Source organism: Sebastes fasciatus, chromosome 20 (assembly GCF_043250625.1).
Source record: "Sebastes fasciatus isolate fSebFas1 chromosome 20, fSebFas1.pri, whole genome shotgun sequence".
In the NCBI taxonomy this organism is placed as follows: Eukaryota; Metazoa; Chordata; class Actinopteri; order Perciformes; family Sebastidae; genus Sebastes; species Sebastes fasciatus.
This window is the reverse complement of record NC_133814.1, coordinates 11,195,687-11,219,759: the sequence shown is the minus strand read 5'-3', so window position 1 is coordinate 11,219,759 and position 24,073 is coordinate 11,195,687. Positions and strand designations below refer to the sequence as shown.

Genomic DNA, 24,073 nt, shown 5'->3' with positions numbered 1-24,073 from the left:
AGAGAAGCTGCCTGGCTTCTCATTTAGCAGCTAGCGTAGGTATGATAAATGTTACTAATCACCTATTGACCCCGAGAGGTCAAGCCTCTGCCCTGTCGCCCATCACCCTCCTCCTTCCCGCTGTCTCCTCTCTGCCTCTGTACCCCCGTGGATAGCCTTTATCTCGCTCAGGCAGTAGTTTTTCTCTGCTTGTCCGCCGGCAGATACCAGGCAACACAACTATGCACTTTACTTGTTTGCAGTCAAGTGTGAGATTCTTTCCCCCTTCCAGATTTATCTTTCCAAAAATATCTGTTATTTGGCCTTGTGGCCTCTGAGATACATTTATGTTGTGAATGTGATTAGATACAGCGAGCCAGAACAGATATGCTTTCCTCTCCGTGTCGTCGGCTTTAGTTTTGACCTTTGCACTTCTAATATCGCAACCCGGTTTTTGGGACCTTACCGGAGAGATAAGTAAATAGAAGAAAGTGTGAGATTATCGGGGAAATAATCTTGTGGAAGTAATGAATTTGGTTGAAATACCAAGGACAGTGTATGCACACACACACACACTGAGTGTCTATGCTGGATGTTTTTTGTTTTTTTTGCACTGGCAGTGTAAAGAATCGTTGAGGAGCTTTTGTTCTTTTAAAAATCCACCTGATAATGTCGGTAGCTGGCTCTTTGCCTGGGTGGGTTGGATTTAAAACAGAATAAAACCCAAAACAACTCTCCAGTGCCCAGCTCAGTGTTACACACTTTACACACCCAACACAGTGGCCCAGTTTTTCTACAATCCCCCAGTGAACCAACTCCTGTGTTTGGAGCCTTTAGAAGTGGATGGCGAATGTCACTTTCAATGGGGAACCCTCAGAGTGGAAGCACAGGTAGGAATAACAATGCTGGCAACACAACAATGGCACCAGCGTGATGCCAAGTTTTCTGGGTTCACAGATACTCCATCCTCTACCCCCCTTCCCTCTTTAAATGTTCCACATGAGACTGATTGAGCCATTTCGTATTGCTAAGCTGCGTGAAGAGTGCTACTTTTATAATGAAAGAATACTGCTAAATCAAGGCTTGACAAATCTACTTTCTCTCCATGTCCCCATATTGAGGGTTGGCGGATTAGGCTCTAATTTTAGTGCCACTTATCTCTTCAGCTGCTTTTAAGAATTAGTTCCAAATAACAAAAAAAAGGGGTGAAAAATGTGAAGGGGGTCGGATGGGAGGGTGCCGGGAGTTGGGTATTGTTAGGGAGCCGAGGCTGGGAAAAAGAGATTGTCTAGTAAAGTGGCAGCGAGGGCCTTTGCATTAGAGTTCAAATTTACATACAAATCTCCAGAAAAAACGTATTTGTGGCGGTTGGGCAGAGGGTAGTTGTTTTAACGGTAATCTCTGAGGAATTTTTCAATCGCCATCGCTTCCACCGCACAGCGTCTCAAATGGCTTCATGAGCTCAGAAAGCCTGATGAAGTTTTCAAACAACGCCAACCATGAAAAATGTAACACAACTTTATTTTCACCTCTCTCTCTCTCTTTTGTTTTGTTCAGTTTTCCAGAAATTGGAAGTTTACAGAAACTTAGATTCAGGGCATTGTGATTGAAAATGAATGTTAGCCGCTGTGTGTTTGCTTTTAAGGCTGCACAATTAATCGAATATTAATCGTGATCATAATTTTGGCTTCCCACAATTAAATGAACGTGATCAACTGCGATATTGAGGTTTAAAATGCATGCTCCGCTCATAAATCAAGCGCTTCCTAAACTTCCTAAACAAGTTTTTTGCCAGTCAGACACACATGTGCGGCCGCTACATGATGGATTTACGTCGTCACACAGCAGCACAGTCAGTAACGTCACACACACAACATGTCGTCGGTGTGGAAGTTCTTCAGCGTGAGTGAAGTAGACATAAAGCTGCAATTTGTTACAACTGCAAGTCCAAAATACGCCGTGGAGGAACAACCTGAAAACACTTGGAACAACTAACTTAATCAGACACTTGTTATATTGTAATTCATTCCCATGATGCTGCTCAGAGTAATCGCAGTGACCGGATCGTCTGCCGACAGCACGGATCACATTATGGTGCATTCAAGCTCTACTCAGTAAAATGAGTATTGGGTGACGGTAAATTATAACCCTTTCATGATGCGTTCCAATGTCATCTTGTAAAATGTAGTTTTTGGCGAGAAACTTGATTAAATCCAGTTGTTTGAAGGAGAAGTTTTCACAGCAATATAAAATAGATAATAGAGAGGGAGTTATGATCTGTTTCACTTCCTAACACTAGCTCTAAACAGCTTATACTACATAAATAGAACTACTAATGCCAAGATGTTTTTCAATCAAAGCAAATATCTAAATAAAAATACAATCATGTACTTCCTAATCATTTGACTTGTGTGTTTTTATGACAGTTGGAATGAAGCACAACAAGGAAGTGAAGTGCTCTGTTTACTTCAAATGTGAAATTGCAATAAAAATATTTTATCCCCAAAAATCTATGAATAATCGTGATCTCAATATTGATCGAAATAATCGTGATTATCATTTTGGCCATAATCGTGCAGCCCTATTTGTTTTAGCAGTCTAGTTTCAAGCTGACCTACTGCAAGTCAGCAGTAAGTTCATTTAGTGTAAACAAAATCACTTCTCTGGACTCTAATGTCATCAACACCCTGGTAGTTTAGACCCTTTCCATCTCACATGTATTTGGCTACTGTGACACGTCATCAATACCAAACAACCATCAATACCCCGCTGGAGACAGTTGCATTTAAAACAATGGAGGGCACAGCGTCGGCGTGCATTCAGCACTTTTGAATAGCCGTCAGCTTATTGATTCTCCTTCAAGGTCGGCATCAATTCCTCTCTGCCTCTTCTTTTCTGTTTGTGACAGCGGAGGGCAAATACATGTTAAAAAAAAACTTCAATTGAGTTGGGAGGAGGGGGAGACCCATAAAAAAAATATGGCGGTTTCCACTCAGATTTGCTTCCCTTGGAGTCGAGCCCTTTTTCGTTGCGGGCAGTGTTTGGGTGTGATTATGTAATCCATCAGGGTATTACCATAAAGGAGGGAGGGGGGAGCGGTGTGTGTGCTGAGGGGTTGGAAGGTAATAGCGGTGCTACTGATGATCATCGTCTAGCAACTGCCCAGGGGCAGGAATGTTTTGTGCGCCGATGTGTCCGACAGGTGGCTAGGAGACGCTAATTGATTAATGATCAGGGTGATATATGAGCCCCCGCGGCCGGCCCAAACATAAAGGCTCGGAGCACCGGTGTCACCCTAAATCATTTCCAACCAGGCCAGTAAACCCAAAACAGTTCCCTCATTAGCATATGAAAGACCAATCGGGAGGGGGACTGTGCCTTCCAAGCCCCTTTGTGGGCCGCCCATTGTCGACATCCTGAAGTCTGAATTAACAGGCCAGCATTTTATGCCCGATGAATAATGACAACAAAGATGGTTTTATAATAAGGGTCACTCGGTGCTAATGAATGATTTACATCACCACAATCTGAGCCTTTGATATTGTTTTTTTGTGCTTGTTCATGGCTTCGACAAAAGCAACAAAATGAACTGCACTGTATGAGATGTAAATTTGTTATTCTACTACAGAGCATAAAATATAGTTATAAAACTCCAAGCTGAATGGATGTGTTTTCACCATGTGTGAAGTGAGATAATTTACATTCTTTCTTTACAACGGGTGTTTTTGCGGTGTACATCATGGAGCTGACATATTTTCCATTCACGCAGTGTCAGATTCTTCTTGAATGATTGAACATTAGAGGAATTCACCTGCCCCCAGATGATCATATTTTGCACTTCCATACAACACTGTCATTGTCAGTGGATTCTCTCTCTCTCTCTCTCACTTCCTCTCTGACTCTCCCTCTCACTCTCTCCGGTTATTTACCATTCCACAGGGGGGCCTTGCGTGACCCTCTTCATTGTTTTGTTTGGATGACTCTGAAGGACAATGGCAGTCTGGAGCCTTGGCCCGGCGCTCAGCGTGTGTGAATCTGCATCTTTCCTTTTGGGAGTGCTGTCCTCTCCGATGTCAAGAGAGGTTATGTGATCTATGTGTGACTGAAGGGGGTTTCCACCGCTGAGAGCCTCAAGGCAAGGGGTTTATATTGTGTGAGTACACGTGTGTGTGTGTGTGTGTGTGCGCACGCTGGAATTTTATACTGAGCGAGTTAAAACAACACGTTGTGTCTGTTTTAATGTGAGCTCATGACTCTCGCCGCGGGGATGCCATTCAAGTATACGATCGTACTTGGAGACTGCCGGTCGTACCCGCAATCAGTTTTTTTACACATTTTGTACTGCAGGGGTGCTGCTGTCACAATGAGTAAGTGGACATCGCAGAGCCGATGAATGATTTTACCTGAGAGTCGGACCGCCTCCCATCAAACCTTTTTAACCATCAGCGCTTGAGCAACCCCGAATCCCAGTCCCAGGTGCCGACGCAAGGCCATACATCGAGGATCGGGTGACCTCTGCTTGGCGAGACTGCGGGTCCCCGAGCAATCGAAGCCTTCTAGGTGCGGTAAATTGGGCTCTGTTTTAAAAGCAGATGGACTTGTCTGGCGGGGCTCCAGCAGCGAGGGCCCCTTCTTCTTCTCCTTGTGTGTGTGTGTGTGTGTGCGTGTGTGAGAGGCGAGTGTCTGCAATGAGTTGCTTTCAGCCATCAGCAAGGATAAAGACGTGACAGGCTACTCCTGTCCACTCTCATCAATGTATAGGCTGCAGGCTTACGCACGCACACACACACACACACACACACACACACACACACACACACACACACACACACACACACACACACACACTCCATATGTGTATGTGCATTAAACTCTGTCCTCATTTCATCCTACCTGCCCTTTTAATCTAAATGAGGCTGTTCTTGGTCTAGAGGACCAGTAAAAACACACCATTCACATCCACAAACAGGAAGTGAGGGCGTATAATAAGACAGGAAGTGAAACTAGGAGTCATTGAGGGCACAGGTCAGCTGATTGGCTGATTATGAGGTTGGAATAGATACCAGAGTGAGCAGCAAAGAGCAGAGAGACTTGCACATTAAACAAGCAGCATCTCATCACCAGGATCACATAGTTGGCTGGTTAGCTTGCAGATAAATGCTAACATACGGTATTAATTTGAGTTGTTGCATGTAAAGCAATGCACCAGAGCCTTGCTTTGACTGAACGGAGGTATGGTCTGATGCAAAGCCACAATTCACTTCTGAAATTAGTATTATTATTAAGGCTGTCAAAGTTAAAGCGATAATAATGCTATAACGCCAATTTGTTTTAACGCCACTAATTTCTTTAATGCATTAACGCAGTCGATATTCCGGAGGTTGTAGCAGGCTCAGTCTTAAACCTAGAGTGAAGACTAACATCTTATGAAACTAGAAAAAACCTAATGAATCCATTGGTGACAACCATGTCATACTAACTCGTCGCGAAGGAGGCTAAATAACGCTCCAAACATACGCTAAATTTTGTCGAGGAAAACTGTCATGGCCATTTTCAAAGGGGTCCTTTGACCTCTGACCTCAAGATATGGGAATGAAAATGGGTTCTATGGGTTACCACGAGTCTCCCCTTTACAGACATGCCTACTTTATGATAATCACATGCAGTTTGCGGGCAAGTCATAGTCAAGTCAGTACACTGACACACTGACAGCTGTTGTTGCCTGTTGGGCTGCAGTTTGCCATGTTATGATTTGAGCATATTTTGTATGCTAAATGCAGTACCTGTGAGGGTTTCTGGACAATATTTGTCATTGTTTTGTGTTGTTAATTGATTTCCAATAATAAATATATACATACATTTGCATAAAGAAAGCATATTTACCCACTCATACTTGACAAATCTCCCTTTAAGGTACATTTTGAACAGATAAAGAAATGTGTGATTAAATATTTTAATCGATTGACAGCCCTAATTATTATACATATGTTGAATCTTATTTAAATAGCAATTGTAAACTAATGCAGGTGCATTGCTTAATTGGCTTTTATTAATACATTTTATTATATTTTATCATCAATAAAATGGACCAGAAAGTTTTAAGAAATCCAGAGATGTTGGAGCCTATTGAAGAAATATTGAGTCACCGTGTAGTTTTCTAACCCACACTGATTCATTTTTAGGCACACTATAATTAACAGGCAGTGTAAACAGGAGCCCGGCAATGTGCAATTTCTACTTTGACTTTATCAAAGAGATGTTAATTGAAATCTGCGGTACATTTTTTGAGGCTGTCAGCTGTGACAACCCACCTCACAATACAAGGTAATGTTTGTTTGAGGGCTAAGACATGGCATTATATTTTGGTAAGTGTCCACACCCTGTTGTGAATGGGTTTTGTGGTATTAGACCGTAAAAATATTACATGACATGTTTGAAATGTATAGGTCTATAATTAAGATAATTTTAGGATCTGCATATACTGCGTGGCTGCGTCTCTTAAGTCTGGTCTTCCCCCTCCGTCTTTGTCAAGCAGGCGCACATGTAGCAGGAAGTTGAGCTTATAGCTGCCGCATGTGAGCAGCATTAGCTTGAACAGAAACTGTAACAAAGGTCATCGCATTCATCTGGCAAGCGCCTCGTGTGAATTTGTAAATTCCCCATTAACATTGAATTGCACAGTAGCCAGTTAGAGTTGTGTGATGTGAAAATGAAAGCCGTCTTTGTAGTCAAGATAAACGCATTATTTTTGTAAGACTGCTATATTTATCTCTGTTATAACTGTAGCTGTTTGCCTGTCCTCAAGAGCGTGTGATAACAAATTAGTGTGAATTTGCTGCTCGTAAAATGGCACCGAGGCCACTTCAGCCTGGAGGGAGGGGACTTTTTTTTTTTTTTTTTTTGTGGTGGTATGATGACCCTTGTAAAGAGCAACCATAACTATGACTGTCAGGAAAGCTCTGTCCTGGTTTAACTCGCTGCTTTCTTTGTAAACTGAACATATAGAAACGTCCTTCCTCACTGTGACGAGAAACAAACCCAAACAGACCACAGTTTTAAAGGTCATTGGTTTCTCTTGAACACGCTTTTGGAAAACCTTGGCCCGGTCCGCGGCTCTACATTTTTATGGGACCTGGAGGGATCCTGAGGTCCGGATATGCTAAAAAAGAGATGGTCTCTGTTTTCTCCTCAAAAAGAAAGACAGGATAAACTCACTGATTTTAAGTGCTTTTGACACAAAGCAATTTTCTATTCAAGTATTATTGACCATGACATATTCAGTTTGGCATTTCTGTTGAATCCATGAAATCCAAACAAAGTGCCTTTTAACATTCGCAAAACCACCATCCTGTAATTTTCATCCAGTTGTTTTTGGTTAAAAACAAATCCTGCAAAAACACTTTCCGTGCTTTCTTTCTGCCGCACAAAGGTGGCGTTTATCAGAGATCCTAAGTGCCATGTGACTCTTTCAATTTAGATCCACAACCATATTGGTAAATACTGATATTTCCGCAACACGCATAGACAAAATGACATTGTTCACACTCCAAACCAGTGTCGCTAGACCCACGTCTGCGGCCGCCATTCATCTGCACAGCGTACAGTAGGCCTGGCTGTCTTTCTATGAAGGGACGACATGCCGCTTTAGATTTGTCTCCGTCTTGGCAATGAAGGCGCCTCTGTGTCCGTATTTGTGCATCAGGCTAAGGGGATTTCTAGGCCGCCACCTGATTCACATTGCTGTAATTGAGTTGCAGCCATAAGCACTACTGTGCCTTCGCTCCTCGGCCCCAGGTAATTGTCACACACCACAAAAGCACTGTTTTACTCCACTTTTCACATGATGTCTGGGGCCCGAATGCAGCGCGAGAGAAAGTCCAATCTGCTGGAAAAAAGGGCGGGGGAGATTACAGGGAGTATGAGAGTGAAGGAAGGAAGGAAAAAGAGTGTAAGAGTTTTTCATGTAGCGAGGCTGTTGTGTGCCAGAAGAGGCTAGGGAGTCACTGAGTCTGCAGCACGTGGATAAGGACCACAAAGCTCTTGGTTTCAAATATCTTTCTCTCTCTTTCTTCCTCTCTCTTCAGAGCTTAGGAGCTGCAATCGATTCAAGGGGAGATTTCCTCGGCCAAGGACGGGGAGATTGACGTTTTTGGGGTAAGCCCGAATTTGTCGCTCCTGTCAACTCTGGGTAATTGGACTTCTGCACACTTGTGTCTGCGAGTACCAAAACACTCCTCTCTTGTTACTCATCATGTGACATGTTGTGTCGTATTGAATTTTTGTCTGTGTTTTCACCATGTCATATCTGCTGTTTACGTGTTTTCAAACCCGTATGATATAATTTTCACACACACGCTTACACAGAAACACACTCTGCACTGTTTAGAGGAGGCGCTCCTCATCTTGTGGCCTGTGTGCCGCCAGCGGTAGGATCAAGTCTAATCCTGGGTCTGTTGCATCACAGTTGGAGCTGGCAGCAGGGGAGATTTGCTCTGTCATGTTCAAGCGACAAAGACCTAACAAAAACAGCCATTCATCATTAGGAGCTGGCGTGAAAGAACTTGGACCATCACTCTGTGAATATAGACTGATTTATTGCGTCTGATTCATCTGCCTTGTGTCGGCTTGGCAGCAGAAAGAACAGTAATGCACTATTTATTTTATTCTGGCATTTCCCTTTATTTAGTTTCATGTTGTTTTGCCAGAATGTTGCCACAATAATGACAGACAGGAAGGAGCTGAAAAGGGTTGATCGATTCCTTTCAACCAATCATGGCATCAGGACCGTGGCTTAGTTTGTCCTGTCCTGTACTATTTGGCTTGTACAAACTTGTGTTTTCCCTTTCTTGTCCTGCCCTGTCATGTCTTGTCTTGTCCCTTCCTGGCGCTGGGGGAAAGGTGATCTCTCCCCTCCTTGATGAACACCTTCCCCCCATGGCAAGCGAAAGCAAATAGAGTGGTATGTGTACAAAGATGCCAGCCAATATACCCAGAAGAATGCAGACTCCCTCTACAAATCGCCTCCTTCATTGGATGCCCACGCCAGAGAGGGTGTGTTGCGCACACAAACACATATTCACACCCACAGAAGACGTCCATGTGTCGTAACTGGGGATGACAAGTGGTCTGGCAGACACTCCTCTGTTAGCAGTTTGGCGTACGGCTGGCCTGATGGACAAGACTAAAGCTGACATGTTGGTCTTACATGCATACAACTCTGAGTTTCTCTCTCTTCTTGTGTATTTCTTCACTGTTTTCTTAGGGACCGTTATCCCACTGTGTTGTAGCTTTAAGAAATTAGCAAAAAAACAAAACCTGCAGGAAGTAAAGTAGGTCAGTTTTCGATCCAGTTTGGCTCTCCTTTTAGTTGTTTAGAGGGAGAATAAAACCTTCATTTGTTCATGGTGAAACATCCCTGTTTATGGAAATCATTCAATCATTCCATTAGCTGCTTCATTTATTCATCGCTGTGTTATTTTGTGAAAGTACACGCAGTACTCGCACACAGTCATTTTTCCAGTTTCTCTCCCTCTCTTAGCAGGTTTGGGGTTTTCATCTCCACGTGAAGCGGTATTTAACCCCCCCCTCCTTCCCTGCCGCCATAATTTAGATCCAGTCTCACTCGCGGGTTGGGAAGCGGCCCCGGCAGTTGATGTGGAACACATGCCTTTAATGATTCACACTCTGTGTGCGGTAGGTCGGCGGTGGCTGCCGACGAGCCCGCTGCCTCTCCCTCCGTCTAGAATGGGACTCTTTTTTTTCACTGTTGTGTTTTTTTACTTCGCACATGGAAACTTGAGGGAAGTTAAAACGTGCTGTTTATGCACAGTTGTTCCCGTGTAATGGCACTTCTTATTCTCCCCCGAAGCTGGACAGAGTTGAGTCATCAGCACTCGACATCTTTGTTGTTTAGCCAGGTCTTTTTTGTCTTGCCACCATGCTACAGTACGCTCTCTTTAGAGTTAGATTAATGTCATGTTTAGATTCCTTTGAAACTCTAATTTCTCTTGGGCAATTTCTTTTTGTTCTTTCATTGTGATGAATTTGAGTGTAGTGGTGCGATTATGTTGGGGCTTTCCAACTCTTCCACCTTCTGATTAACCACCAATTTGTCTGATTTACACAAACCCCCCCAAATTTGGAGAGTTACGGTTGAGTAAACGTCTTCAAGCTCAGTTGGTATTTTGTTATTAAGACATTTGAATTGCAAGATATTGTGTGGCATCTTAACTTCCTCACCGTCAGCAGAATAGCAGAAGTGTGCTGCAAGTCCTGATGCTCAATTGATTTTAAGTTTTCACTCGTGCGTGTGCATTCCACCCACGGTGAAAAAAATTGGGAAGTGTGACAAGACGGTATGAACCTCATTCATGCAGTCACTCATAAGTTGACCTTTCATTGTGTTTGTAAGTTTCTGGCCGTACAGCGAAATGTGCCAGCACGTGACAGGGAGCGGTACTGCCATCCAAGCTGACATAAATGCCTTCCTGTTTTTTGCTTTCACGCACTCCCCCCAAAACCCCAGACTACATCTTTCCATCCACGCTTCCATCTTTTGTTCTTCCCCTTTTTTCTCTCTCCATGTCTTCCTCTGTCTCGCCATCCTGGGTCCCACGCCCCCTTTGCGTGGCCTTGTCTGACCTCTCCTTCCTCCGCTCACTCACACATACGCACATCGCTCTATCTCCTACCGCCACACGCACACTTACTGGACACACATGCATGGTATGAAGACAAACGGGCCGTGTCCTTGACATAACTGTAAGCGAGCGGCTCTTTTCCTTTTAAAAACTTGCGGGCGGCCACAGCACTCAAGATAGAGAGCGCACTTGTTGACCTTGCTTGACAGAAGTGCTGCTCATACGCAGAAGAAACAGTCTGTTTTTGCCAGGCTGAGGCATTGTATTCATGTGCAAAATTGATGCTTCACTGGCAGTAATGGATCGTGTTTTTGTCATGATTCAAGGAAATGTTTGTTGTTGGAAGTCTTTGCTCTTTTGCGTTAGCGGGAGAGTAATTTAGATTTAGCTCTTTTTTCCCCACAAGTACTTGACTTAATGCCCATGAGTTTACCAATCCTGTTTACTGTGTTTTTATGTGGTGGTGCTCAGTTTTTACAATACCCATAATCCCCAGCATAACAAAGTGCCACTCGTAAAGTGTTGCTTTAATGAAACTATGCCTTTGTGCTGTTTTATGTGTTTGGAGTAAATTGGTGTTAATCTGTTTGGGGGGTCATAAATTAAGCTTTTTGTTAGAACTTGTTTTATAAAGTTCTCAGAGCTGGTTGTGGAACAACAGAGTGAGCGCTTGAAGTGTGTGTGTGAGTGCCGAAACTGATGAAGAGACCTCCCTGGATTTAAGTGTTGCTACAAAGCACCACCCGATACTGTATGCAGAAAAAGCCCAGCCACTCTAGGCGAGAGGGCGTAGCTAACAGTACCGAGTAGTCTGCAGTTCCTCTTTGGGGCGCCTCCTGACAGGAACTTGGCAGCAAGGAAACATAAACAAATTCCCTGTGGTGGGCTGGCAGGCTGGGCGGCGCGGTTCCCCCTCCTGTTACCATACATGCACAGCGCAGCAGCGCTGCTCGGCTCGGGCTAGCCCGCTCAGCTCGGCACCCGCAAGCTGTGAGAAATAGATCTTAAAGGGACAGGTGCCGCCTGCGCTACTTAAAGAGGCACAGGCCCACTCTGCATCTGCAACCTGTTTTTCCTTGTAGCCGTCGCAGTCGCATAGACCGACACGTTTGCTTTCCACTGTATTGTTTCAGACTGACAGTGATGTGCGTTACTTCTGGTGCACTGACCTCTTGGAGGTTTCCCAACAACGCCATTGAAACGCTGCGTTGGGGAGGGAAACTGCAGCCAGGGGGTCCCAAAAATGGTTGTTTGTGCTGAGGTAGCAAAAAGCTGTAGCGATGATGATGTAACGACGAAGGCTGGGGAGATGGGAGGGAGGCCGGTTTGGAAGAGAGAGAGGGTGTGCTGGGCCCAACAGTCATAACACGTACACATGCGCTGTATTCCCACAACCAAAACATACTCAAACATACATGCTTGCACACACATTTTTTATTTATACATAACGTGTGCACACAGAGACTCACATGCCTACAGTTTTCTCTCTCTCTCTCTCTCTCTCTCTTTCTCTCTCTCCCTCTCCAAACACAGTGGTGTATTGTGCAGCCTGACCTGGTCCCTGTCCAAAGGCAAAGAGAACCCAGATTGCTGAAACAGAGGGCCCACTACTAACAGGCCGGCCAGGCTGTAGTTGTTATAGCCTGCTATGGCCTTCCAAACCAATGGGGACTGCTAACTGAGCCCAGAAACTGTGTGTGTGCATACTGCAAGTGTGTGCGTTCTTTTTGATCAGCCACAGAAGGTTTTTTTGGACAGCGCTTGCAGGAGCCGACATGGCACCTCCATGCAATTTCATAAGCACTGGTAAAAGCATTTGCCTGACTTTTAATAGTCCTTCGTCTCCACAACATCATCCAAACGCACTATTTTCAACCATTCTTTAATGGCGGTGCTGGTGGAGACGGGCCGCAGAAAAGAGGGCGGAGGCGAGTAGGAGGAGGAGACCCTTCTGCTCTCCTCCAGTTTCTACTAGGAGGATTAAATGTGGTGAATAGTAAATCTTTTTTTTCACTTTTTTTTCCTGGAATAGTGATGGATGCAAGTCAAGAGCCAGCTCACTGTCTGCCTCATTGATTTCAGTCGTCTGCCTGACTGGCTCATCTGTCTACTTTCATGTGATTTGCACCTGTATGAGTGTGGTATCGTTACAAAGTATAGCGCTTTAACAGGCTGAAGAATACATTTTTTGGTAATGTTTTCTTATTTTTATCATAGTAGATTTTGGGAGAACAGATCATTAAAGTGGAACTACGTCCACTTTCAAAATTCTAGAAGAGAAGAGGCTAAGTGGTGAGTGAGAGTTGTGTGAAAATGGTCAGCAAACGCCGCTTTGTTTCATGTACGTATCATAATAACGGCTTGTATATCCGCAGTCCTCGGTCTTCCGGTTTCCCTTTTTGAATGACAAATACTGACCACTGCCGCCTGCTGGTGTGGAGAGTTATTTCATCTCACGCAGGCGCACAACGTCCGTGGTGACTGGCCGTTGGCTGTAGTCTTTGTGGTGTGTTCGAGTGCATTTTTTTGGCCAAGACAAAGGCGACGTGAGGCAACGCAACAGGCGGCCTTCGTCGCCGCTAGTTCTTTGATGTCGGCTTGGTGTGTCCCCAGCTTTAAAGGGGCTCTATACAATATCCAGAGCATTTATATAGCAGCAACCAACTATTTGCTGTGTAAAGATATAGAGGAGTAATGTCTACCTGAGCAGAGAATGAAGTCACTCTCTGTGTGTGTGTTGTAATCTGAGTTTGTTGACATAATTGGGCCGGCCGCACATGCTTTTAATGCTTGTTTGTGCATGTCAGCGTGCCCCACTGGCTAGCTCAAAGCAGCCGCTCTGCACTGCCCTCATACGGCGGTTACAGCTGGCCGTCACGGAAGCGTAGCACCCACCCTACTGTTCCCCCCTCAGGTTAACACTGTTAGCTCTGTCAGCACTTTTGCCATTGTTTTCATTGTTAGCGCTGTTAGCTTTGAGCCACCGGCTCAGCCGTTGCCATGTTGAGAGCAGTGCGGAGGCAATAGAAATGCTCCCTATCTCGCATTTAGAATAGGTTGAATTTGTCAGTTTTGTTTGAAGATGTTATGTCATGTTTTACATGAAACCTAAACCAATGGGCCTTCAAAATAACAGTAGGAATGATAATATGTTAATACCAGTACAGTAGAGACTTGATTGCATATATCGGCATCAGCGTTGGCAATCGGCCAAAATGAGTTGGAAAATATAAGCATATCGGATATTGGCAAAAATCCAATATTGTGTATCCCTACCCACATTAAATGAGCCCCTTCCCACAAGTTATTTCAGCTGTGCAGTTGCACCGGACCATGAGTAAACATTTATGTAAAATCAGCGCACATGCCTCGGGAACATGTGAAACAGGACGTGGTTGGAGGATTATGTCACTGATATTTTGTGGAAGTAGCAATGCTGTCGTTTCCCCAACTGTGTGTGTTTGCGTGAGAGACAGTCAGTGCTCTCTCTGTGAGAGACAGAAAGTGTTAGGATCCACTGACAAAGCACAGCCCAGGCAGCTCTGGTGACACTGCAGTGCACAGAGAGACAGTTAAAGAAAGGGGAGGAGGAAATAGAGGAAATAGAGGAGAAGACGGCACCAAATGTGAGTTAGAGAGACCGAAAGAATCTTCCACCACAGAAAGATTGTAGATGAGGACACTGAAAATGGGAGATTGAGAGAAGTAGACCAGGATGAGCGGTCCTGGTGTGGCAGCCGGTCTCCTGGGATGCCATTAGCCGGTGCGTGTGTGTGTGTGCATATACAAAACGTGACGTTCTCCATTTAACTCAGTATGTATGGCTCTTCTTAATGCATGTACATGTCCACGTTTCAGCTGTGTGTCCCAGCACTCACGTGGAGTAAAACCTCCCACCAATGAGGTAAAGAAGAAGACAGCATCAAGGGCCCAGATGTATCCACCCCCCCACACCTCCTCTCCCAGGTCCCAGTAGGCACATCTCTGTAATGGCCCCCTATCGATCCCGAGGCCTCCTTGTCCACACTCAATGCCCGATCGATCGGCACCTCGCAAAGAGTCTCAGAGGGCTGCTTCACATCCCGTGGCTCGCCGCCGTGTAGATAGTGCGTGTGCACGTGTGTCAAACGGCGCTTATTTATATTTTAGAAAAGAGACCTGTGTCTGCATGCCTGTGCTCATCCGTACCTTCCTGTTTCCCATTAATGTAGCGGGAAACCTTCTGCGAAATTGTCCCGTCGCACCATCAAGTGAAGGCCTTACACTCATTAAACAGTGAAAGATGCAGGCCTCCAACGTTTGAAACGTCGCAGCATAAAGACATAAACACCCAACATAAAAAGACTCAGCCACTCTGCAGTTCTCCCACAAGAGAAACAAGACAGAAAAAAAGAAGAAAAGACTCCCTTGCCTCCCCATGTCAAAAAAAAAAGCCTGATTAATCAGTCAAGCCACATGAAAACTTTGCTTGTTATTGTTGCTGCTTGATTTATTGAAGGCCTGGATCTGGGTCAAGCATCCCCCCTTTTCTCTCTCTGCTCTCTTCCTCCTTACCCTCGCTGCCTTTTTTTTTTTTCCACCTAAATAAGAGCCCACCCCCCACGTCTCTTCCCTTTGTCTCTCATCTGGTTTTCTGTTTTTGTTAAAGGACAGTTGATTAATGGTGCCACAGACAAAGCCCGCAGTCTGCTCTCAGCCCGGGCTCAGATAGGGCTGCGCTCTAGGTAAACCAAAACACATGTGCTCTGGACGGCCACTGGGAACCCCTGAGGAGAGAGGGAGAGAGAGAGAAGAAATTAACGACAGTAGTCGCTGATGTATTATATACAGTGATATAGGGTCCTTCCTGCACTGGAAAATGTGCAGCAAGAGAAAAAAGGAGGAAGGAGTTGTGTATAATATGTACAGAGACGGGTGTGGCCGTAACTAAGATCAAGTTGCACCCTGGTAGCTTCTATGTGTTCATTAAAGAATGAAGTTATCCTTCTGCTCAGCCTCACCTCTCACAATTGCACATATTTACCGATTTTAATGTAGCGAAGAGACATCTGAACACCCTGAGTATTGTTTCTTGCCCGCAGGCTCCTCAGGAATGAGTACAGTGCCATCGAGAGTCTTGTAGAAGAGAATTGCCTTATTGAATGATAACGGAGCATATTATTCCTGTGACTGCATCGAGAGCTTTATTGTCAATTGTCTTCATAATAGCAGGGCTTACCACTGATGCCGTACTTTATCGCTACACACTACACAGTGTTTGTGTATTTATGTTCGTAAGCAGCTAATTGGTTGTGCTCGCTGCCTAAGGTAAACATGTCTTCTCAGGAATTATTACCCAGAAGGTATATTGGTTAATAACAATTATGTGTTCAGTTATGCTATATGGCACTAACCTACTGAACCATTACACTCTGCTTCAATTTAGAGGCGAACCCCTTCCTCTAACTACAAGCCCATAGACAGCATATAATGTTGAATGTATTGTGTGAGGTTATAAATGGTGAGCTGTCCCTTTTTATAATGTCTTTTTGCTCTTAACTTGAGGGGTTGTTTTCACTAAGTGGGAGCTATCGTCGCTGTCAGAAATGATAGATATCTTCAAACAATATGACGCTACTGTATATGGCATTAGTGTCAAAAGAACAAACAATAAGTGTATTACAAAGTGCCCACTAGCTGGCTAATAGGGGTGGGAATCACCAGAGGCCCCACGATACGATATTATCACGATACAATATTATCACGATACGATAATAAGCTAACATGACATGGTACCAATTGATTCCTTAGGTTTTCTAGTTTCATATGATATCAGTATCTTCACTCCAGCTTTAAGAGCCCGCTACAACCTCTGAAAGACAGAATAGCGGCCGGATTGTTAAGAGGTTAATAGTTTAAATAATAAAAGATCGATGATTGACGTCCGTTGCGATACTATGCTGTATCTATGCTGTTGTTTTTCCCCACCCGTACTGGCCAGTATTAATTTTTTGTCAATTGACACATCGTTTAAGCATAAATAACATCATCAGCCTTTTACATGCGAGGCTTGTTACATAAACAGTGCCAACACCCAACCTGCAGCGTGCGAGCCAAAGCATACTGGGATTGAGTGTTGTTTTGGAGGCAGAGAGATCCAGGAGGAGTCTAGCTGGTCAACGCTGTCCAACATCAACACTACCAGCACTTTCTGCAAAACTGTACACACCCAGTGGAAGGATGGATCTCTCACGACGAGTCTGTTGCAGTCATCCACTCTGCGTCTCACCCAGACAACATGTGCCTGCCAGCTTCCTGTCTTTCCCAGCTCACACAGGGAGGGATGATCCCGAAGCCTTCCTCTGGGTCTATGAGGGATTAGCAGTGGCATGTGGACTGCCGGAAGAGGAGGCAGGCAGAGAGCAGCCAAGCAGTGTGACTGTAGCCCTGGAGCAACACTGCTAAATATTCTCCATCTCCTCCATCCTGTCCTCTGTCCCAGCATTGGTCAGGATTTGTTGGGAATCCTAGAAGAGAAGTGCTAGTTAAACTGGTGACCCAGCCACTTCCAGTGCAGCTATGTGTTGATGGAGGATGTTAGTAGGGGTGGGAATCACAAGAGGCCCCGCGATAGGATATTATCATGATACTTAAGTTACGATACGATCTTACTGTGATAAGATATATTGCAATTTAGTATAATTTTTCAACAGCAAGTTATGCAGTTTGACAACATCTGTGTTTATTTAATAAGATGCAGTTTTCACTCTGTTCATCTCAGAGTTTTCATTCACATATCTTGAGGTCAAAGGTCAAGGGACCCCTTTGAAAATGGCCATGCCAGGTGTTATTTAGCATTCTTCCAGACAAGCTAACATGACATGGTACCAATTGATTCCTTAGGTTTTCTAGTTTCATTTGATATCAGTATTTTCACTTTTGCTTTAAGACTGAGCCCGCTACAACCTCTGAAAGACAGAATAGCAGCTGTCGGATTGTTAAGAGGTTAATAGTTTATATAATATAAGATCAATACTTGATGTCTGAGTATCGATACAATATTGCCACGCAAAATATTGCGATGCTATGCTGTATTGATTTTTTCCCCCCCAGCCCTATTGCATAGTTTGGTTGCATATATGTAAGTTGCAATATTCACATAATGCTGGTGGGTTATACTAGTATAATAGTGGGGAGGATAAAACAATACAGGAAAAACTGTCTCCTGTGGTTCAACTCCCTGAATGTTTGACACAGATTGGCGGAAGTGCATTTTTTAACTTTCCCTTTCCATGTGGACTGTACCATAGTACTTAAGTTTCCTTCCCGGTGCCATAAAGAACATCAGGAAAAAGGCTGCAGCTCCATATGTAATAAACTTGCGGTCAGACAGTCAGCTGAGACTCTGCTGATGGGCAAAATGTGTTGAAGTGTGCAACATGTTTCCCTTTTTTTTTCTAGTTCTCCTTTTATTTTCAAAGCATCAGCCCAGCACTACAATGTTTTCCTAAATAAACCAGAGCGATGTTCACGGCAGCCGTGTAGCTGACATGTCACTTGTTGACACTATAACCTGCTGCGGGGCCCGAGCACTGTAGTCCAAACAAGCTCGGGTTGTCTGCTCTGATGAGCACGGAGCCAAGTGGCTCATCTTCACTTCATTAGACCGCACGCCTGTTAATAATTCATGCTCCGCTTTCACTGGAAGCACAACCAAAGGCTCAGCTGTGCCTGTCCGCGCGTATTCCCTGTCACCGGACATTTAAGCCTTTCCCTGTTTTGGAGTTATTTACTCACTTACCCGCCCACACACCCCACCCTGCGATGTGCACCTGCCTGGATGAGCAGATGATAGAGCCGGAGGCAGAGGTAGAGCAGTTTTGGCATGTCTATATTTTTATCTTTTTTTTTTTATTCATTCCTCCTCCATTGTTACTCAAAAAAAGATGATGTGTACCCAGTACCCAATGTACTCGTTCTCCCTCCCTCCATCCCCAGGGAGTGTCTGCTCTCTTTACATTTTTTTCTCCCTCTCTGCTCATCGTCTCTTGTTGCACTACGGTGTCAGATTTAGTTATGTATGCACCCCATGTCTTTGATCCCCCCCCTGCACTCCTGTGTTGTGTACATTGCATAACCACCCGCTGCTAAGCCTAGCAATGTACCTCAACTCCCTCTCTCACACACACTCTCATTCCTCTTTTTCTGACACCCCCCCATCTTCCTCTCACTTCTTTGGCAGCAATCCAGGTCATCACTCCTTTACTCCCCCCCCCTTCACTTCGTCCAATCCCAAACCTTGAAAGTTGGAGCGGTTGGTCTACTTGCCTCTCTCCGTGTATTTGTCTTTTTCTCGCTCCCTCCATGCTATCGCCGTTCCACTCCTTTCCCCCTTGCTCTTCCTTTATTTCCCATCCTCTCTCCTGCTCTCCACTCTCCCAGCGGTCTCATTAGGTATGAAGGAGGCTGCCTGGTGTGTGTATGTGTTCTCTTAGGCAAAGTCTCACTTGACTGAGCATGCCACTTGCACTAGCGGGGGCCCGGGCTCCATTATTACCACAAAGCTGTCACAAACAGTATATAAAGTAGCCTCCTGTTGCCGAGTTGTGGGTGAACACAGGGCACTCTCTTAACAATAGCAGCCACCACTGCTCTGTGCTGTTGCCATGGTTGTAGGAATCAATGTGCACCTACACAGAAAATAACAACAGGAATATGTGCAAACATTTGACCAACCTGGCAGGGGTGGGAAACAAAATCTATTTACCTGTGTATTGCAATTTTTTTTGTAACGATTTTGAAATTGATTTTTTAATGCCAGAATCGATATATTTGCTTCATTTGAGTTGATGCGGAGGTAGAAGGAAGTTACAGCTTTAATTGTTGTAGTCTGAGTAACGTGACATCATATCTGTTCCGTATCCGTCAACCAAAACAAACTGCAGTCGGCCGCAGTGAGCCGAAATGAGAAAACGCTCCACGTGGATTCGACCTGCACCCTCACATGTTTAATCCAAGGTGGTAAACACTACACATACAGTAAAGTATGGAAACACTTTGAGTTTCACACATTGCAGGAAAAGCAGAGCTAGACAAACTCTGCCAGGGACAAGAAACGTTATCGTATTGCGGCAATGTGCAGTCAAACCAGCCGGCATCTCTGTGGTCAAATCAGCCAACTTTACACCTGTAGTGCACCCATATACTGACATTTATGTTCAATGCATTCAAACGGCCCTGATGGCGAAGCTGACCATGGATGTTTAAAGAGAACAGAGCTGACAGCAGAGCTAGTGACAGACTTGGCGAGGTTAGCGGAAATATACACGTGTGACTACGTCCGGTTTTCAAAATAAGGTGTTAACAAAGGGAACTCTATATACAAAATACATACATGGAAATAAGATTGATTGGCTTATATTCACCAGAAATATAAAACATTACAGGTCCCTTATAAATTAAAAAGAAATTACCACTAATTTGTGAGGGAAATGTCTTTTTTCTTTGATTTTTGGGTTGCTGGATAAATAATAATAAATCATTTCTGACATTGACTGATATATTTGACTTCAGAACATCTGACTACATACAGTACATGCTGAAAATCAAACATTTTTACTGTAAAAATTTAGATATTTTCCAAAGCAAAAGTTGATGATTCAACTTTTTCCCATGGTCTAGTTTTTCAAAATTTCCCAAAAATCGCAATAAATCGTAATATTGAATTGCAACTCTTGTAGAATTGTGCTATAAAAATCGCAATACATATCGAATCGGCATCCAAGTATCGTGATAGTATTGAATCGGGAGATGGGTGTATTGTCCCAGCCCTACTACCTGGCTATAACTTTGCCAGCACATTCTGTTCCTGATGCTCACGGCGAACATCTGTCTCTTCTCTATAATGACACCCCTACCTATGTGGTCCAACCTCTCCGTCTTCTTCTCTACTGAGTGAGTGAGTGAGTGATTATGTGTGTGTGTGTGTGTCCAGCACTGTTATGCCAGTGTCTGGTTACAGGGGCCGTGTGCAGGAATGGGCCCCCTCTGCTGCTGCCTCGCTGGCAGGCCTGACCCCGGCAGGTCATCGTCCATTACCGCATGAAACCGAAATGTCAAGCACGCCCCCCTGCTATAGCCATTTGTCTTTCTCTGTGGGTCAGATACACGTACGTACGTACGCACGTACGCACGCACGCACGCAAACAACTGCTCCTACTTGACCAGCCTGACATGCACAATCAGGCTCCACAACAAGGACGTTTCCCTTATTTGAATGATTTGCTGAGGATGTACTTGAATACACCTAGCTCCCAATTCGATACTGTCACGATACTCGGGTGCCGCTTCGATAAGTATTGCGATTCGATATTACGACTTATTGCGTTTTTTTGATTTTGTACATGTAATGTTTTATACTTCTGATTTGACCAGGGAGATGCGAGTGACGGCTGGCTTAACCGCACGTTACTGCAATACGATAACGTTACCTGTCCGTGACAGAGTTAGCATGCAGCTTTAGCCATGATGTCTAGCTGTGATTTTCCTGGCAATGTGTGAAACCCAAAATGTTTCCATACTTTACTATATGTGTAGTGTTTACCACTTTGGATTTAAATGTGAGGGTGCAGGTCGTATCCATGCCGACCCTTTGCCGTTGTCTACTTTCTGTGGTTTGTTTTGGTTGACGGATACGGAACGGATATGACATCACGTTACTCAGACTACAACAATAAAAGCGGTAACTTCTTTCTACCTCTGCATAGACTCAAATGAAGCAAATATATTGATTCTGGCATTAAAAAAATTTATTTCAAAATTGTAAAAAAAAATCGCAATACATAATTATTTGAATGATTTGCTGAAGATGTATTTGAATACATATTTAGCATGCTTTTTTTCTGCATCTGTTGCCATTGCTCTTATATACCAAGAATTAGTTTCCTCCAACGAGTTATCAGTGCTACTGGCTGAGCGACAGCATGACTGGACCCAGCTGTTAGCGAGCAGTTGTTTAGCTCTTCTTTCGCCACTATAGCTCTTAGCTTATCTTTGCTTTTGATGCAACCTTTTTGTTACAAGGTCACATCCTGCCGAAAGATTCATTCACTATTCAAACACTCACTATCTCGGAGTCGATTAAGCGTGGAAAACATTTCGAATGCCACCTCATTTTTTCTCACACTCACCTCGGGCATTAAGTCCATTTCAGTTCTCTCTCTCCACCAGTCAACGTGGAAGAAAAAAATCATTTTTTCCCTCCTGTGTTAAACAACCTCAATCTCTGTATACAGTGATGAGCTCTAACAGCCATTATCAGAGAGCACACTGGCCGACTCCATCACTTGTTCCCCACATTACTGAGCAACAGCCATCCATTTTAGCAGATAACGGACAGAGTGGAGTGTGTGTTACGAGAGCTGTTACCAAAGCTACAGTGAATGTACGTACACACATATATAAACACACAACTTGTTTACAGGAAGCTGTCAGCCGTGTATCCTCATGATAAATAAACAGGGACGCGTCCCCTTTTTAATGATGGCATATACAGGCCCGAGCGCTGAATATTGACGGAAAGATTGAGAGCGTTCTCAAGGGCCTTTTCCGACATGACGTATGGCTCTCGCTTTGTATTTTCTCTCTCCTGCCCTTCATTTTTACCCCCCTCCAACCCCCACATCCCTCTCAGCTCTCCTTTTATTTATCTTAGACAGCGGCTTGTGCATTGGGTTTTGTAGACGTGAGAGATGCCATAAACACATTTATCAAGGGGGGGCGGGGGGCTGCCAATAGGGAAAACATCAGGAGTATGAATGAGAGGAATGTGATAATAAATGCAGGGAGAATGGCATAACAATGAGAAAAGATGAAAAGCGAAGTTCCTTGGGGACAGCAGAGGGCAACCACAAAGTAGTGCCAATAGGGAACAGGTTGTTGTTGACTTTTCAGCAACCTGAAGCAACTCGTCGCCTGCTAGTATTAGAACGGCAACAATAATGCCACCTGCATTAGCAGTCTGCCCGCGCAGCGCAGAAGATGCCTCGCTTTGATAAATGTTTCATTGTTTATGCTGTCTCCGTCTCTCTTTCTTCTCTCTCTCTCCGTCCTACGTGCACAGTGGTGAGCGTGTTCGGAGACAGGCAGGCTTTTTTTTTTTTTTTTTTCTCACACCGAGTGTTGTTTCAGTGTTAGTCAAGCGTTTGATGTCTGTCTCAATTGTTGTTCGCCGGCCTCCCCGGGCCGAGATCACAGGCAGCGTTTATTAATTTGCAGGTTCAGACTCTGAGCTGAGGGACCGCTACCAGCAGGTCCTCCACATGTCTTTCTTTCTTTCTTTCTTTATGCTTTAAACACTATATGCTGCCCCCTTTTTTTGACTATTAGCAATTGACCTACTTTATGAATCTAAACTTAGCTACGCTCGACCCAAGCTAAAGGCGTGAGTTGTGCTTGTGAAGGGGGGTCAGAGTGTTATCTGTGCTCCACAAAGACATCGGGTTAATTGATGCATGCTGGTGTCAACGCGCTGATTGCCCGCTTTTTTGCCTTGCTGGCTTTTTTAAGCTGCTGTTTAACCCCATTATCTGATTAGTTGTATATATGGAGGGTTAGGGAGTATTTTTGTGTGTGTGTGTGTGTGAGTCCTAGTTGCCTCACAAAGATGAAGAGCTCTCTCTTTACCTAAGGGGGATGGGGTTTGACAGTACTGTAGCGCCCCCACCCACCCTCCATGCTTCTATTGAAGCCCCCTCCCGCCTCACCCACCATCCCCCCACTGCTGATAAATGTGTTTTTCTTAAAGGAAGGAGGTTGCTTGAGAGGAGTCTCTTTTAATGTAGCTTTTTTTCCCTCTGTGTGTGTGTGTGTGTGTGTGTGTGTGTGTGTGCGGCTTGCTAATGCACTGCAGGGCCGTGCGGCGGGGCTACATACAGGCAGGCAGACTCGGAGGCAGGCCCGCAACCTCGACCCCAGCATCATTTGTTTGGACGAGGGCCGTCAGCGCCTGTCGCGCGGCCCATGATGAAGTGTCAGTCGGTAATTGTCCCCGCGAAGCATCCACATCTCAGGGGGTGATGGGGGGGAGAGGATGGGGGAGGCAGGGAGCTGACAGAGAGAGAAATGACACCATGGGCTCCTCCTATTCTTTCTCTCTCTCTCTCTGTCCTTTTTACTCCCCCCTTTCTGTCGAGTTTTTCTCCCTACAGCTGCACCTCATGTGAAGGTCTGGCTCAGACCAGTGGCTCCCATGGAGCTTCAGCTGGGGCCCAGTGGCACCATGGCGTGTGTTTGTCCATCAACTGTACATTTGTGTGTTTAAAAAATATATTTTTTCTTTGTTGTGTAGCATAAAGGGACTATAAATAGTAGAATGACTATAAATCTATCTTGTATCAAGTTGCTCATCCTCTACGTATGCACATTATCCAGAGAGTCTATTTTTAAACATAGTGTCCTTCGTCTATTATACATCA

The 24,073-nt window shown here is 44.5% G+C and overlaps 1 protein-coding gene across 11 annotated transcripts in view; it reads left to right on the top strand.

Annotated features, from left to right (window-relative positions):
- Positions 1-24,073, top strand: part of raraa (retinoic acid receptor, alpha a) — a 171,184-nt gene that overhangs the window by 16,736 nt on the left and 130,375 nt on the right. For 5 of the 11 annotated variants that reach the window (XM_074620977.1, XM_074620974.1, XM_074620967.1 and 2 more), the window contains exon 2: positions 8,064-8,133. The exons of 2 other annotated variants lie outside the window; for them this stretch is intronic. The gene's annotated coding sequence lies outside the window, so the exon portion shown is untranslated. Of the gene's footprint in view, positions 1-8,063; positions 8,134-23,508; positions 23,637-24,073 lie in introns of all 11 variants that reach the window. 4 more of the 11 variants (XM_074620975.1, XM_074620969.1, XM_074620970.1 and 1 more) reach the window with 2 other exon arrangements.